Here is a 16,087-nt window from a genome sequence, read left to right as displayed (position 1 = left end):
GTATCGATAGGTAACTCTTCTTCTTCACGGGGTACTGACTCCTCACTAGAAGAAAGAAGTACTATCACCCCGCTAGAAGTGAGTGAAGTAAGAGGACGAGGTTTCAAAATTCCCTCACCTTTCGCAACAATCTCCTCACCTTTGGAAAACATTGCCTCATAGACTACAGGCTCTTAGTGGAGGGTTGTAGAAAACAAGAAGTTGATGCGGGTACGTTCGAGAATAGGCTCATCCTTTGGGTCTATGGGACGGCGCACCATAAGACCCTCATCATGATCCAGTAGAGAGCTGAAGATTGATCCTTCACCTTCATAATTAAACATTTAATACCTAAGCAGGACCTTAAAGAATAAAATTACACTTACTCTTGTTGGACTTCTCATAAAATGGTTCCAAGTCAGGAAAAGACCATAGGCAGCTCATCTTGGCACTCACTAGTGCTCCCTAGTGTATCGCATGCATGGGAGTAGGAGTATGGGTCAAAGTTTTAAACCACGAAACGTCCAATTGAGTGGTGGCATGGACCACAGGCATCTCAGCATCAGATTTGCGATAAGTCATCGCAAATGGAATGACATCTTCCCGGATCCAGAAAAATTTTGGTTTCCACTCATGGAGGCTCCAATACCATTCAGTACCAATAACGCCCTTCCCAGTGGTGGCCCAACTATAGTACCCACCACAGCTGATCATCTTGTAGAAAACTGCGAATCTGCTAACTGAAGGCTCCAAGCTATGAGCCTGAAAGCAGAATTCGAAGTGTCGAATTCTTAACATCCCAAAAGGATGGACTTGCGATAAATGGACCCCATACGCCGTTAAGACGGCCTCGATAAACATGGTTACAGAAAATCAAAGATTTCCTGTCGTAAAGTGATCCGCATATACGGCCATCTTTTTAGCCGGAGGCTTATCGGCAGTAGAACCATCCGCCCGATATTCTGCCTCCCATTCCGGCGCCAAGCCATAAACGTTTACAATATCTTCGAAGTCTCTTTCCTTCCAATGGATAACAACGCTATCAATAGAAGGACAACCTTTCTTTTCTCCAGCCATTATATCAATGGGCAGATGGAAGAAGTGAGTTCTTGTAAATATTTGCAAGGAGAAGATCTAAGAATCAAGAAAATTTCAAGAGAAGAAGAGAGTTGAAAGAGATAAGAATGAAATCAAATGGTGAATGCACTATTTTTACACATCGTAATTAATGTGATGGATGGATTGCCAGTGGAGAGAGACACTACGGCTCAATCAAAGGATGACACGTCAGGAGGGAAAGACAAAAAATCAAAAAGGAACTACAGAAGGACGTCATACACGTCTTATTAATTGTCATGCGACAGTTCTTTTTCCGCCACGTCATCGTCTCACCCCACTTGCAAATTCAAAATATCTCAAAATAAAATATCCTAGGTTTAACACAATACAAATTTCACAAAAATGGCGGATGACTTCTTTTTATTCACATCTAAAAATAATTTAAAAATATGAAATGAATTTACAAGTCAAAGCCTATTATATGGGTCCGGAGCGGATACGTCTTTCGTTTCGGATGTTTTGGCGGATGGTGAATCTGGCTTTGATGATGAAGGAGGCGTGGATGGAGTATCTTCATATTCATCCTCTAAATTCTCCTTCAAGCGTTGGACACCATCACTCGCCGCTGTAAAATTCAGGAAGCATACCTTGTAAAGGGAATGACAGGTTGTCATAATCATCTAAGCGCATCTGATACTCCTGTGTTACGTTCAACCCATGCAGCGGGTGTTCCTTAATTGGGCGGCCAGCCTGAGCATACAGTAGTCCTTCATTAAAGCCCATCAGGTGGCCAGATTGAGAAGAGGCATTGAGCAGGAAGGCGAGACTATCCACCACCTCAGTCCCTTCTTTAATGTGTTTGATGACCTGTCAAAAACGGAGACACTTATAAAAATTGACGGCATGATCAAGATTAAGGAAAATAATAAAGGAAAAAAGGGAGAAACATACCGAGTTGAGGCCCTGTCCTAACAGCCACCGTCGTTCCCTTTTAGCTCGCTCTGCCCTTTCCTGAAGCTCGCGGTACCCGCCAGCTATTTTCTGTTTATCATTTAAATATTTGACTATACAGACTTCCGCCTCCTCACGCGCTTGCAGAAGCAAGAGTAATATGCGGTTTTCATATCGATAGCTCTCTTCTCCATGAGCTCCGCTCGCTCCTTCTGCAACTTAGACTCTACCTCAAGGTCCTGAATAATGGCACCTTGGCGAGTCACTTGAGCCTCCAGTGCGGAGTTGGCATCAATAGCCTTTGTCAAATCCTCCTTTTTTCTCTGAGCTTCATCACGAGCAGCTTGAAGGAATGTGTTCTGTTTACTGCAAGACTCTCTCCATTGGCGAGCTGCAACGGCATACCTGTCTTTCTCAGCCTTCAGAGCGATTTCGGCATCAGATAATTTCCATTTCGCAGTGTTAGCTGCCAAACATTGCTCGTTGGCTTCTCCCTTGGCCTCATCGGTCGCCCGGGACATCTCGCCACCTCTCACCCATGGACCGCCATTCCCGTAAAATTTCTTGCCCGCTAGCCATGGTGTTGGCTAGGGAGGAAGAGAAATCCATTTGAAGGTCATGACGAGAATGACCAGGCTAAAAGATCTGTTCCGCAGGAGGAACACACTGGCTAACAAAAAAAGCACAAGTGTCTGGATCTGTGAAACGGGATCCTGATGTGTGAAAAACGTATATAATATTAAAAACCAAGTTTTACCGAATTCACCTAAAAAACACACAATCGGCAAGTGTACCGGTTGCAATGTAATTAGCAATTAAGAACGGATATCGAACCTAAGACACTATGGTTAAACTCTAACTATTAAACCTAAAAAATTACTAACCTAGACTTTTCTTTTGATTTTTAGAATTATTTGTTTTATATTACTTAAACTAATAATCTTAACTAATTAAAAATTAAGTAAAAATAAAACTTTATAAAAATTGGGCTTTAAAACAAATATGAGAAACGACTACCTAGGTAATGGAATCCTACTAGTTAAATTAATAGTCAACGAACTTGACTTGGTTGAAAAACTATATCTTAAAAATATGACACTAAAGACCACTAAAGTACGCTAGATCGCCTCCCGGCCTCACCAACGACACCCTAGAACTCTAATGATATGTGAAGCTCAATTGCTGAAGGTTTGGATCATCTCCCGGTCACACCTTACCTAATAATATTATGGTTCCTCAAAATCCAAATCCCGGTTTCTTAAAATACAATATATATTAATATAAGGGGTATTTTTAATTAACTTGAACACAACTTGTATCACAATAATCTAAGGGACCTAGGATAACTTACTCCCGTGCAATTATTACCCCAGACCACAAAAGACAAAGATGACGCAACACTAAATTGCCTCCCGACCTCTCTAGAGATAGAGCAATATAATCAAATAAACTTTCAATAAATATTCCTCCGGTTTTTTCGACCAAAAACCTCAAACAAGTTGAAAACATAAAGTATACAACCTAATCATGTGTCTAACATTCACCAAAAACTATGAAACACATATGGAAAAAAATATTAAAGTAATAAAAAAGATTTAATTACTGAACTATATCATGAACAAACCAATTAAAAACTTTAAAATAACACCAAATCAACCTACGTCAAATAATTATTCGTTAAACAATTAATATAACATAGTACTCAACCAAAACCTAGGTAGTGTAAAGATTTAGTTACTCTTAATAAAATACGAAACAAAAATAATATATATGTTATTGTTGTTCATTGAAAAATAAATAAATAAAATAGACAATAGCCACAACTCACCTCCCTATAATAATAATGTTGACTTATGTTCCTTTGTAGCTGGCCTCCCCCTCACGAAATATTAATAATCTCTTTTTCCAAGTTATAATAGATATATTATATTTTCGTCTCACCTTCTGCGCGGCTGTGTTTTCTTCCCACAGTAGCAAAACAATTCAACTCAATATATGATGGGATTTCTTTTTCCTTAGTCGGCCCCACCAAATTATATTATATATATTATATATTTTTCGTCTAACTTGTCCAACAAACAAAAACACCTAGATAATATATTATTATATGTTATTAATGTTGTAGGGTTTTGTTCTTTTTATCCAAGTAACAGCCTCACAGCAACGGGTTTTCACCTTTTATATTTTGGCCCGGATCAGTAATTCTCTTTACTTTGAAAGTCCATGTGACCAAACATAAGCCCAACATTCCTTGATTTTGTGGGCCACTCTATCATCAACCCATTTGAAATATTTCAACAAGCTCTCCTGCACTTTGTAAAGAAATAAAACTCAAAAGTAATTGGTGCATGGTTAACGTGGAATTTTATCTTTTAATAAGAATGTTAACATGAAACTCCACAAAATATGTGGCCATCTGTTCCACCAATTATTACTTTGATGTCATTGTGGTCTCAAGTTTAGCATAAATACTTTAGTTTAGCTCGTTAATTCATAAAATCTTTAAAATTCAAAATATGAGCCACCAACGAATATATTTGATAAAAAAAGCACCCAAAAGCTACCCAAAAGTATAGGAAATATTTATATAAATTATGTATATTTAGACCATATCAAATCCTTTCGCGATATTTCAATGAGGAATATACAAGTGGTCATCCTCCCCCGGATTAGGTACCCCATAATAGTCAGAACTTGATTGGGAGCGTACCGAGAAGGAGACAGAAAAGTGAGGTGGAGGAGGAAGAGGTGATGATTGATGTCTTGCCAGTCTTTCTGTGACCAAAATTGGTTCCGGCCTCCTAAATCCAGAAGCGTCACTAGATGTGACAGTTGTTGACGCTTCCGCGGGCTCCGAAGGTGGAAGTGGTTTTCCCTCTGTCTCTGGTGGAGGGGACGGTAACTTCTCCATCGTTGATAGTGGATATGGTGACTTCTTCGTCTCCAACGGCGGAGATGATTGTTTCTCCATCTCTAGAGAAGGAGATGGTAGTTTCTTGGTCTCTGGCGGCGAAGATGGTGGTTTCTCCGATGATATGCTTCCACCAGTAGCTCCAATTGGCTCTACACACAACAAAAACAACGTTTAAACAAGGTTCAAGATATAACAGAAAAATAAAATTTTCATGAAGACTTACGGGACATCTCTTTGATATGATCACCGAGTTTGATCCTCTACTTTTTCGGGCGATGGGTCCGTGCTTTCTTCTTCGCTGGTTCTCCCTCATAATCCGTGTGGCTTGCACCCGCATCACTTGCCTCGGAAGAATGAAGCCTCCTCTTCTTCTCCAACTCTGCCAACGCATGCGAGACAAATGAGATTTCAACATCAGAGGCATGTTCTTTTTGGGATTACGATTCGTCACTCGAAGATAGAATGACGATCACCCCATCGGAGGTATGGGCATTAAGCGGACGATGATTAAGGATGTACGCACCTTTTTGGAAGATAGCTTCCAGACTATAGGTTCCGCGCACCCCTTAGTCGGAAAGAGGAAATGATTCCGGGTCCTGTCCAGAATAGGTAAGACTTTCGCGTATTTGATGCATTTCTGAGGACAACCCTTATCGTCATAAAGGGCATTCAGCATAGTCCCTTGACCTAAAACATTCACAACAAAACTTCAAATAGAGTTTTTACAAAAAACAAAAGTCACAAAGGGTATGAAACTTACTCTCGTCCACATTCATAAAGAATGGTTCCAACTCGAGATACGGCCAAAGGCGGCTCATGCCCACCCATACTAGGGTTCTTCTGGAAGGGACCGCATTGGTGTGTTGGTTTAGACATCAGGATGCGAAACCATTCCTGGCCTTCGTGTGAAGCCGTAACGACATCCGGCAGCACCTCATTGGCCAGACGATAAACCATGGCACTTGGAACAACGTCTTCTAAAATCAAGAAGAATTTATTATGCCATTCCTGAGCACCGCCAGTTGGTTGAATCCCGATAACCCTACCGGATATCGGAATACATTTGAATCACCCACCACAATTGATCACCCGATAAAAAACCTTGAACCGGTCGATGCGGGGCACCATCCCGTTAGATTTACACACGAATTCGAAGTGTCAAATTCGGGTAAGTGCGAGAGGGTGTAGTTGGGAAAGATGGATCCCATAGGCACTAAGTACCTTCACAAGGAACTTAATTACTGGAAACCGAAGATTCCCGTGGCAGAAGAAGTTGTCGTAAACGGCCATCTTACCAGTAGGGGGGCTACTGGCAACAGACCCAACAACAGGGAATTCTGGTTCCCACTCTGGTGCAATTCCATAAGTATGAATCAATTTTTCATACTCAGAAATATCCCAATAAATCTCTACTGTGTCAATATCCGGTGATAATGATCTTCTATCACTAGCCATGGGTCCAACAGTAAAAGAGAAACAGCGAGCAATCTTGAACGAAATCGAAAGATTAATCGAAAGTCTGAAAGAGAAGGCGAAGAGAGAAACTAGAAATCAAAGGCGATGAAACTTCGAAAAGAAGATAACCTCCACTATTTATACCCATCGCAATTAATGCGATGGGATACGAATGGTTGAGAGAGAAATACGTCGTCCACTCAGAAGACGCCATGTCACGCGGGAAACCAAAAAAGTGAAAAATGTGCACAGTCGAGTACAATGACAGCCGGCATAAATGTCTCGTCACCTATTCACATGCCTGCAAGTTATCAAATTGTCCTTTTTTTATGGTTATCCACACCACAACAGAAGATATGTCTACCAAAAACTTCAAAATTTAAAAAACCCCCAAATATATCATGTCTAAAATTTCACCAGCATAAAAATTTACACGGAAGAAACAATGGACTGGGGGACTTATAGAGGTAGGGGACCAAAAAGACTCAAATACCCTTGAGTATCACCCGCGGGTCAGAGGGAAGCCCCTCATATGTCACCCGCGGGACGTATGAATCACCCGCATAACTCACTAAAGGAAGAACAACGATACGTCCTAGAGACCACACGCGGAAGCATCCAGGCACCCTCGGAAGTCATTCGCAGGGTAACGTATTCACCCACTAGGATGACCGGAAGGCAATGCCAAAGGACAACTGTAATTAACTAATTACCTTCTAGAAGATTTATCAAGATCCCTTTTTGGAGAATACGTGACTTATCAGCCGATGAATAGAGGATAGCTGGCCAGGTTGTTATAACCGTGCACATGTCCAGATATATTTCATCCCATCTTAGAGAGACACGTGTCCAGGTTGTTATAGCTGTTCACATGCGACGTATAGCTCAACCTATAACATAAGGGCACATGTTCAAATGGTTACGAGAGCATCTTCTAGAAAGGGAGAGCTGGCCCAATCACATTCTCACACTCTTCGGCTATAAATACTTCACAATCTCTATGAGGTAACACATTCACTCACCACTATCTACTCTAAATACTTAAGTACTTTCTCTCCATCAAAACCGTACTAATTCTCATGCCAGATGGTGGTTACGGGAACACTCCCCCTCTTGTCCTTCTTATAACGAGCTATCGGTGCTTGTTTTGCAGGTTTCTGTCACTGGACTTCCGGAGGTTGTGCTCATATCGTAGTTGGTTGTTATCTGTATCCTACCCTGTGGACTCATTAAATTCAGGAACCATTAAGAGGATTGGATCTGTGTTTCTTCAATCAATATCTCATTTATTATGTTTGTTTATGTAAGACTTTGTGGTAAGATACTATTATATTTTTACTTTTCACTTTGTTCCAGATAGATAAATGGTGAAGGCTTGGAAAGGGTACAACTCTTAGTACAAGAAATACCTAATTCCAAGTTCAAACTTTAAAAGGCAACATAGTTTAGTAAGTGGATAAATTCACTTTTCTATTTACTCGATCTGCAAGACCCATGTCATATGTAGATAACTTTTTAGGTTCATCCATTTGACCTTAAATGGCAAAATTGTTTCAATTAATATAGCATATTTAGTAAACAATTTAAAAGTGTTCACTTTGGCAAAATGATCAATAGCAAATGTTTCTGAACACTGATTATTTACAATCTGTAAATTTACATTTATAAGTTTGTGAATTATGGTTGTAATTTAACCTTGTCTTTACTATAATGATATGCAATTTTATTTATCATTTTTTTATTTATAGAGTTATGATTTATAAAACTAATCATTTTTTATTTATACATGGGAGATTTTGTTACATATATAGGTATTCACCTACAAATTAATATACTATTATGCTTCATTGGCTTAATAAAGCCTAAACTATTGTAGAATATATATTAGTTCCTGATGCTAATATGATCATGAGATGATCGATTACACCATGGGAGCTAATAGCAGCAAGTTGCAAACAACATTCAATTCCCTATGCCTTGTATTATAATTGGAACAATTGTGATTTATATGGTTGGACGTGTTCAATAATGTGTCAAAACGAGTTTGGATTGGCATGGATTATTTTTTTAGCAAAGATGGCTAAGCTAATCAAAAAGATACCCTTCTTTGTGTCTATTTTCATAAGTATTTTTTTAAGTTTAATGCATTGATTATGATTACATAAATGTGTCATGGCATTAAGAGAGTGTAATATGTAATTTTAGTAATTAGAAGTATATAGATTTATTTTCATATTTTTGATGTTTTAGTCCATGTAATACACGAGTTTTTTACATTGTTTTGTAAAATTATCCGTTTATACCACCTACCGACAGTTTTTTCAATTATGTTAACATCTTTTTATAATTGCGCATGTTATTAAAATTTCAGCCCATGTATCACACATGTTTTAATCCATACAAAAAACGAGTTCTTCACAGCGAGACCTTGACGATGGTCATGAAGAAAGCTATAATAGTATATATAAAGAACTCACTACCAATGTATCAAAAAAATTATTTTTTAGAACATAAAGAATATGCTCCTCACGAAAGCAATGATTATAAAGGAAAAGATATGCCTTATATTTTTGAAAAAAAAAATATACGACTACTTGAATAGTTTATTTGACAATATCTATAACTAGCTTCATAATATCCTGCACTTATAAAGTAACATCTATATTGCAGGTCAACATGTGCATCAGGGAAATAACAACCCGTTCACCAGGCTAATAAAATCTACACCAGAGTTATAAAAGGTGGACCTGACATAACAAAAAAGAGGATCCGACCTACATTTTCGTGGGCGTTTATGTACAGTAACAAAACATTATCATATTTGGTACGGTAACACAGTAAAAGTAATTTTCATGTACTAATATTGGTTTTCAAACTTATCTTGTAGTGGTCTAACGACTTCCGATAAGACACGATAGTTTAAATTCAAGATCAAGAGACGACAGTTTCATGTTGCAGTTTGTTTTGTAATGACCATTGACAAATGTCAAGGTCAGTCTCTAGCAAGAGCTGGAATATACTTGACAGATTCGGTTTCACACATAGTCCACTATATGTAGCTTTATCAAGAGTGAATAGTAGAAACGGTGTTATAATGTGTATTTTAGATAAACAGGGTAAAGTTACAAACAAAACAGCAAATATGGTTTAAAATGTTTAGTAGCTTAAGAACATTATGTTTTAAACTTTCAAATAAATTTTGTTTGTGAGCATTCTACTATGTAACGCCATGTTTTGTATGTTTTTGTCTTTTAATACTTTTTTTCGTATGAATATGAATTGCATTTATAAATTATGTTGTTTTCTCAAAAAACATATTTAAAAATATATCGTCGTTTGATTTTATATATGTGTTTACTTGACAATTTTTATATTTCCATCTGTGTCGTACATAGGTTAATAACCTAGTTAAATACTATAAAGAGTTGGGAGTATTCAATATTTGTTATGATGATTAGTTGAACTAATACATGCTTTGATGAGTTACCACAGACATATAGTACGGGAATAACATTGTGTACATCTAGTTTCAGACCTCAGCTAGTCTGATTTTTATAACTTAAACCTTGATAACATATTTTATTGTTAAAATATTACTTTAAACCTTTAGTCTATAAATTCACACCTTGATATTGACGTTTCTTCATGTAGAAGAAATCACTTAAATTATATGTTTCCCCTCTAGAAGATATCATGTTTATAAAACTTTTATGTTTCTTCCTGTAGAAGAAATATGATTATATACTTCGACTACTTAAAGATTTTTGGTTCGTATGATGTTTCGTGTAACATGCTTTGGCCTAATAGGTTTGAACACTCTCACAGAGCTCTCCATGAAAGTAAACAGGTCCCGCAGTTGTTTGGGATTTCACACACTAGTTTGTGTCTCCCGTGTTACGAGGGTAATATATATATATATATATATATATATATATAGAGAGAGAGAGAGAGAGAGGATCGTTCAAGAGAGAAGTCGTTTTATTGCGAGAAATAAATATGAGCAATTGATTTTGTTAATTAATGGTAGATAATAACAATGGCATATTTGTAATAAATAAGAAAGTCAAGTCAATGGTTTTAAGTTGAAATGGGCAGTTTAGTCTTTTATGTCTAGACATATTAGAGGCAACATACATCCTAATAAATTACATTAAATGCAATTTAATAAATTATATTAACTACACCTTTAAATCTAGAGAAATCTGCAATTTGCCTCCCTGGGTTATATCGTCGCTGGATGGAATAACCACTGAAAACGAAATTGCGCATTTTGCACGTCTGTGTTTCTCCGGCGGGTTTTTTTGACTCCTGTCGTCAGTTGACCAAACATTGACTGTTAATGGTGAAGGGTAAAGTTGTTATTGTACATTATAATAATAAAAATAAAATAATAATAATAGATAATAATAATAATAATAATAATAATAATGAGTAGATCTGATGAAGCTTCATCATCATCAACCTCATCACCCTCCCGTCCACCCTCCCCGTCGCTCCTCCACCACCGCCGCACCTCCACCCTCCCGTCGCACCTCCACCACCGCCGCACCTCCACCCTCCCGCCGCACCCTCCCCGTCGCACCTCCATGATGATGGTGAAGATAGAGAGATCATGATGAGAAAGCCAGATCATATTTATTTTTACAAATTTCTTTATACCCATTTCAAGATTTTTTCAGATCTGCCCACTTTTCTTGAAAAAAATCCCTACATATATACATACCATACATTGGCGGTGGTGGTGGTCTTGCCGACGCCGCCTTTGTCGGAGGTGATGACGAACGGTAGGGTTTGGTGGTGGTGGTTGGTGGTTTGATTAGGTCTTTGTGAAGTGGGTTTGATGGAATGAAGGTGGAAGAGAATAGTGACGTCATCTCGCCGGTGACGGCGGCGAAAGATGATGGGGTTGGACGATTCCTAGATCTGTTTGGTTGGTTTGGTACATGAGCAAATAAATCCATGGATTTACCAGGTAATAAATTATTTGATCAACATTCTTTTCTGACTAGTTTTAAACTATTTTAATTGATTTTTTTTATTTATGACTGGGTAGATCACTGTACAAAAACAAAGAACATGCTGAAGTTGAATTCACTGTAAGTTCATTCATTTTCCTTTACTTTTGTTTTATTATTATTATTATTATTATTATTATTATTATTATTATTATTATTATTATTATTATTTCATTGAACGAGATCTGTCAGGTTTTCCAAATCAAAGTTTCCAGGCGACGATCAATTTTAAGAGAAGATGAGAAAAGAGAAGAGACAAATTGAAGTGAGAGAAGGGTAGCTGGTAGCAGCGGTGACAGGCGGGCGGTTGTTACCGGAGACGGTGGTTGTTGGCTTTAGTGATAAAAAACAAAAGGCTTGGTCATCTATCTTTGATTTATAAAAGGCTTCAGTGATTGATTAATCGAGATGATGAAGATGATGATGATGATGAGGAAGTGATAAATATATATTTCATATTGTGTAAGTATAACAAACATTAGTTTCGTTCAAATGGTAAGTTTTGTTTGTTGTTAAACAAGAGGTCAGGGGTTCGAACCCCAGCCTCTACACGATTTTGAAATATAAGTTTTAGAATTAATTATAGGCTCAGGGAGGTAAATAGCATATTTCTCTTAAATCTAACTATACTAATAAAAGAAAATAATGAGGATGATGTGACAATCCCACATTCATTCTAGGCCTAATCTCTCTTCTCATTCATCCTACATATCCATGGGTTATGGAGCTAAACCATATTGACAAATAGGTTATAATTTCCTTTCTAATTCTCTAATTCATCTCATTCATCCTAACTATCCATTGGTTATGGGCCAAAATAATTTTGGCAATTGGGTTATAATTTCATTTTCAGTTCTCTAATTTATCATCTTATTTATCCTACATATCCATGAGTTATGGGATAAAACAGTTTTGAGAAATGGGTTATAATTTCTCTTTTAATTCTCTAATATCTCATCTCATTTATCATAGTTATCCACGGGTAATTGGTCAAATCAATTTTTGCAAATGTTGTATATAAAAAAAATCAAATTTTTAAATTTGAGATTTTAGACTTCTTAATGTTTGTACTATATATTTTATCTTCTTGTTACCTATAATTTTGTTCATTTCTTTCTGACAAATCCCGTGTAATACACGGGTTAAAAAGCTAGTATTCTTATATATTAATAAAATTATAGAAAAACAGTGTGATCATGTGTGATTTAGAAACTAATGGGATGTTCATAAAATTAAAAGAAAAACAATTGCCTTTAATGAAATAACAAATATTTTAACACACCAACACAAGAAACTAATTTACATATACTAAACTTTTACACTATATCATCTACAAATATCCTTACATAAATTACTATGTAGGATGTGTACGTGTAGGGACTTTATGAGGTTGTGTGTGTCTTAGTTTGATGGTAATGTGTAAGAAAGTTGGCAGGTTATGTATGTGTAGTTTAATATTGTGATTTGTGTAGGTAATAACTTGAAGTAGTTTTGTATGTGTAGGTTAATATTGTGATCGGTCTAGGTTTTTATTTTGTAATGGTACTATGTAGGAAATTTGGGAGGTTATGTATGTGTATGGTAATCTAGTATTAAATTATTTTAACTGACAATGTCAATGTTTGAATGATGTAAGATAGTGTATGTACTAGGGTATATACCCGCGTAACACGCGGGTGGAATAACATGTCACTAAACATAATAAATTTATATAAAAAATTCAAGCACACAAAACTTCTTCAACTTTCGGATCAAAACGTTAATCATTTACAATGTCTAGATATTAAAACTTTAAAGTTACAATAAGTTAGTGTACACCAAACCACAAAAAAAATCAACAAAAAGATCTAAACATGTTCTTTCATATTACATCACCATCAACTTCTTCAGTTATTTTAACAAAAAAAACTCATTTTGTTTCACCACCTGAAAATTTAAAAAAACAATATTATCCAAATTAAATATATCATTAAAATAAAAACATGTTTAATAATGAAAGCCCGTGTTACACATGGATGGAAGTTATAATAAAAGTAAAATAAATATATCATGTAATACGTAAATTGATTTATATTATATAATGATTTTTATTTACGACTTTTATTATAAAATTTTGATATATTAATACACTGTTAATTAGAGGTGGCAATGGGAGTGGGTTGGGTTGGATTTGGATGATGGGTCAGGATGGGTATGTGTCAGAATGGATATGGGGTCAGGATAGATTTTTAAAATAGTGGGTTATGATGGATATGGGTCAAGATGGGTAAAACTAACCCATCTTGACCCAAGTGAAGGTTGACATACAAAGGGTTTTAAAAACCCCTAAAAAAATATTCAAGAAAACTATTAAAAAATAATAACTCAAAATATAAATAAAAAACGCAAAATGTAAAATAACTAAAATGTTTCCCCACATCATCCTCGTTCATAAAAAAAATGTACCGGTTCAGGTTCGAGTTTTTCAAGGGTTTTTTCGGTTCGATTTTGTTTTTTTCATTTCGGTCGGTTTCGGTATCTGCTCGGTTTCAATGATTTTGGTTTCGTTTTCTCGGTTTTTTCGGTTTCAGTTTTGTTTTAGTCAGTTTTTTCGGTTTCATTTCATTTTTTTTGTTTCGTTCGATTCATTTGTTTTATTTGGTCGGCTTCGTTTCAGTTTTTTTGTTTCGTTTTGGTAAGCTTTTTGATTGCATTTCGCTTTTTTATGTTTCGTTTTGGTCAGTTTTTCGGTTTCATATCGGTTTTTTTGTATCGTTTTGGTTGTTTTTCTATTTCGGTTTAGTTTCGTTTCAGTTTTTTGTTTCGTTTGGTCGGTTCGGTGTTTTTTATTCGTTTTGGTCCGGTTTTTAAATCTCATTTAGTTTTTTTATGTTTCCTTTTGGTCAGTTTTTCAGTTTTAATTCGATTTTTTTGTTTCGTTTCAGTCGTTATTCTATTACGGTTCAGTTTCGTTTCGGTTTTTTCGTTTCGCTTTGGTCGGTTTAGTGTTTTTGTTTTTTTTTTGTCAGGTTTCAGTTGCATTTCGTTTTTTTTGTTTCGTTTTGGTCGTTTTTCTATTTCGGTTCAGTTTCGTTTTGGTTTTTTGTTTTGTTTCGGTCGATTCCGTGTTTTTGTTTCGTTTTGGTCGGTTCGGTGTTTTTGTTATGTTTTGGTCCGCTTTTCAGTTGCATTTCGCTTTTTTTTTTTGTTTCTTTTTGGTCAACTTTTCGGTTTCATATCGGTTTTTTTGTTTCGTTTTGGTCGTTTTTCTCTTTCGATTCAATTTTGTTTCGGTTTGGCCGATTCGGTGTTTTTGTTTAGTTTTGGTTAGCTTTTCAGTTGCATTTCGCTTTTTTGTTTCGTTTTAGTCAGTTTTTTTGTTTCATTCCCGTTTTTTTGGTCGTTTTTCTATTTCGGTTCAGTTTCGTTTTTGTTTCGTTTATTCAGATCGGGGTTTTTTTTTCGTTTTGATCGTTTTTTGGGTTTCGGATGAGTTTTCTTTCGCACGTGATAGTTTGGGTATTTTGAATTAGATAAATTTTGGATAACTTGGATAGTTTGTTTTGACCCATTTTAACCTATGAATGAAACTCAATTGTATATTTCCAACCCATCCTGACCTACTTGAGGAATTTTTATGATCCATCCTAACCCATTTTATTTTTAAAGTTTATCCATCTTGACCCAAAACAATCCATTTGGGTTGGGTTTGCCACCCTTACTGTTAATTATAAACTATAATTTGCAAACCAAACATTGGTGTTTTATTTATTTTAAAACAAAACATTTATACCGATATCATTATACATTTTATGTTTCTAAAAATAACTTTTAGAACAAAATGTTGTCACATATTAAAAAAAATGTATTTTTATAACGTTGGAAAAATTGGAGACAGAGACTTAAACAATAATGTAAAATTTCAATATCTTTCAATGGTTAGTAACCTGTATCATACGCATGAAAATTGTGTGTGTACATATATATATATATATATATATATATATATATATATATATATAGCGACAATGATAATAATAATAATAATAATAATAATAACTAATTGATAGTGTAATATTTATAAGAACAAATAATTTTACATTCATTATAAGGTATTACATTGTTGTTTTTATTAAAATAAAATAGCATACAACAACAAATAACGTATAATGCCAACTTAAAACATCTTTCTAACTTAATCCATGAAGCCAAAAAGATATATCAATAAAAACTACATCATGATATATGAAGTCATAAAGTCTTGTTTATTAAACAATCATCAAAAAAGAAATAAATGTGTTGTAATTTTTTATACTTAAAAAGAAGAAAAGTAAAATCGCTACAAAATCAATTCAATGCATTGTTAATAAGAGAAATAAAGGTACAAATACAATTCACAAACTTATAAACAAATCATAAATCTCTATGTACATCCTTGAAATGAAAGAATGAATTTTATGATAAGAATTATATAAAGATAGTCATCATATTATCATTTTACTACTATTATGCTCATAACTATGCATAAATTAAGGATCCGAGAGTTTTATTTTAAGCAATATTTTTGACATAATTAAAATATTTTAATATAATATTGAATTATTAAAAAAACATTAACCTAGAAAGTATTTTGAGATTTAAAAACATTTAATGCGAGTTTTATTTTAAGCATCCATTTTGACATAATTAACATATTATTATAATATAATATTGAATTCAAATTCAATTAGAATCG

The sequence above is a fragment of the Bidens hawaiensis genome, unplaced genomic scaffold (genome assembly GCF_021521415.1).
Source record: "Bidens hawaiensis isolate Kalapana, Puna unplaced genomic scaffold, B.hawaiensis_p1.1 tig00002442_1, whole genome shotgun sequence".
Lineage (NCBI taxonomy): Eukaryota > Viridiplantae > Streptophyta > Magnoliopsida > Asterales > Asteraceae > Bidens > Bidens hawaiensis.
This window is presented reverse-complemented; position numbering follows the sequence as displayed.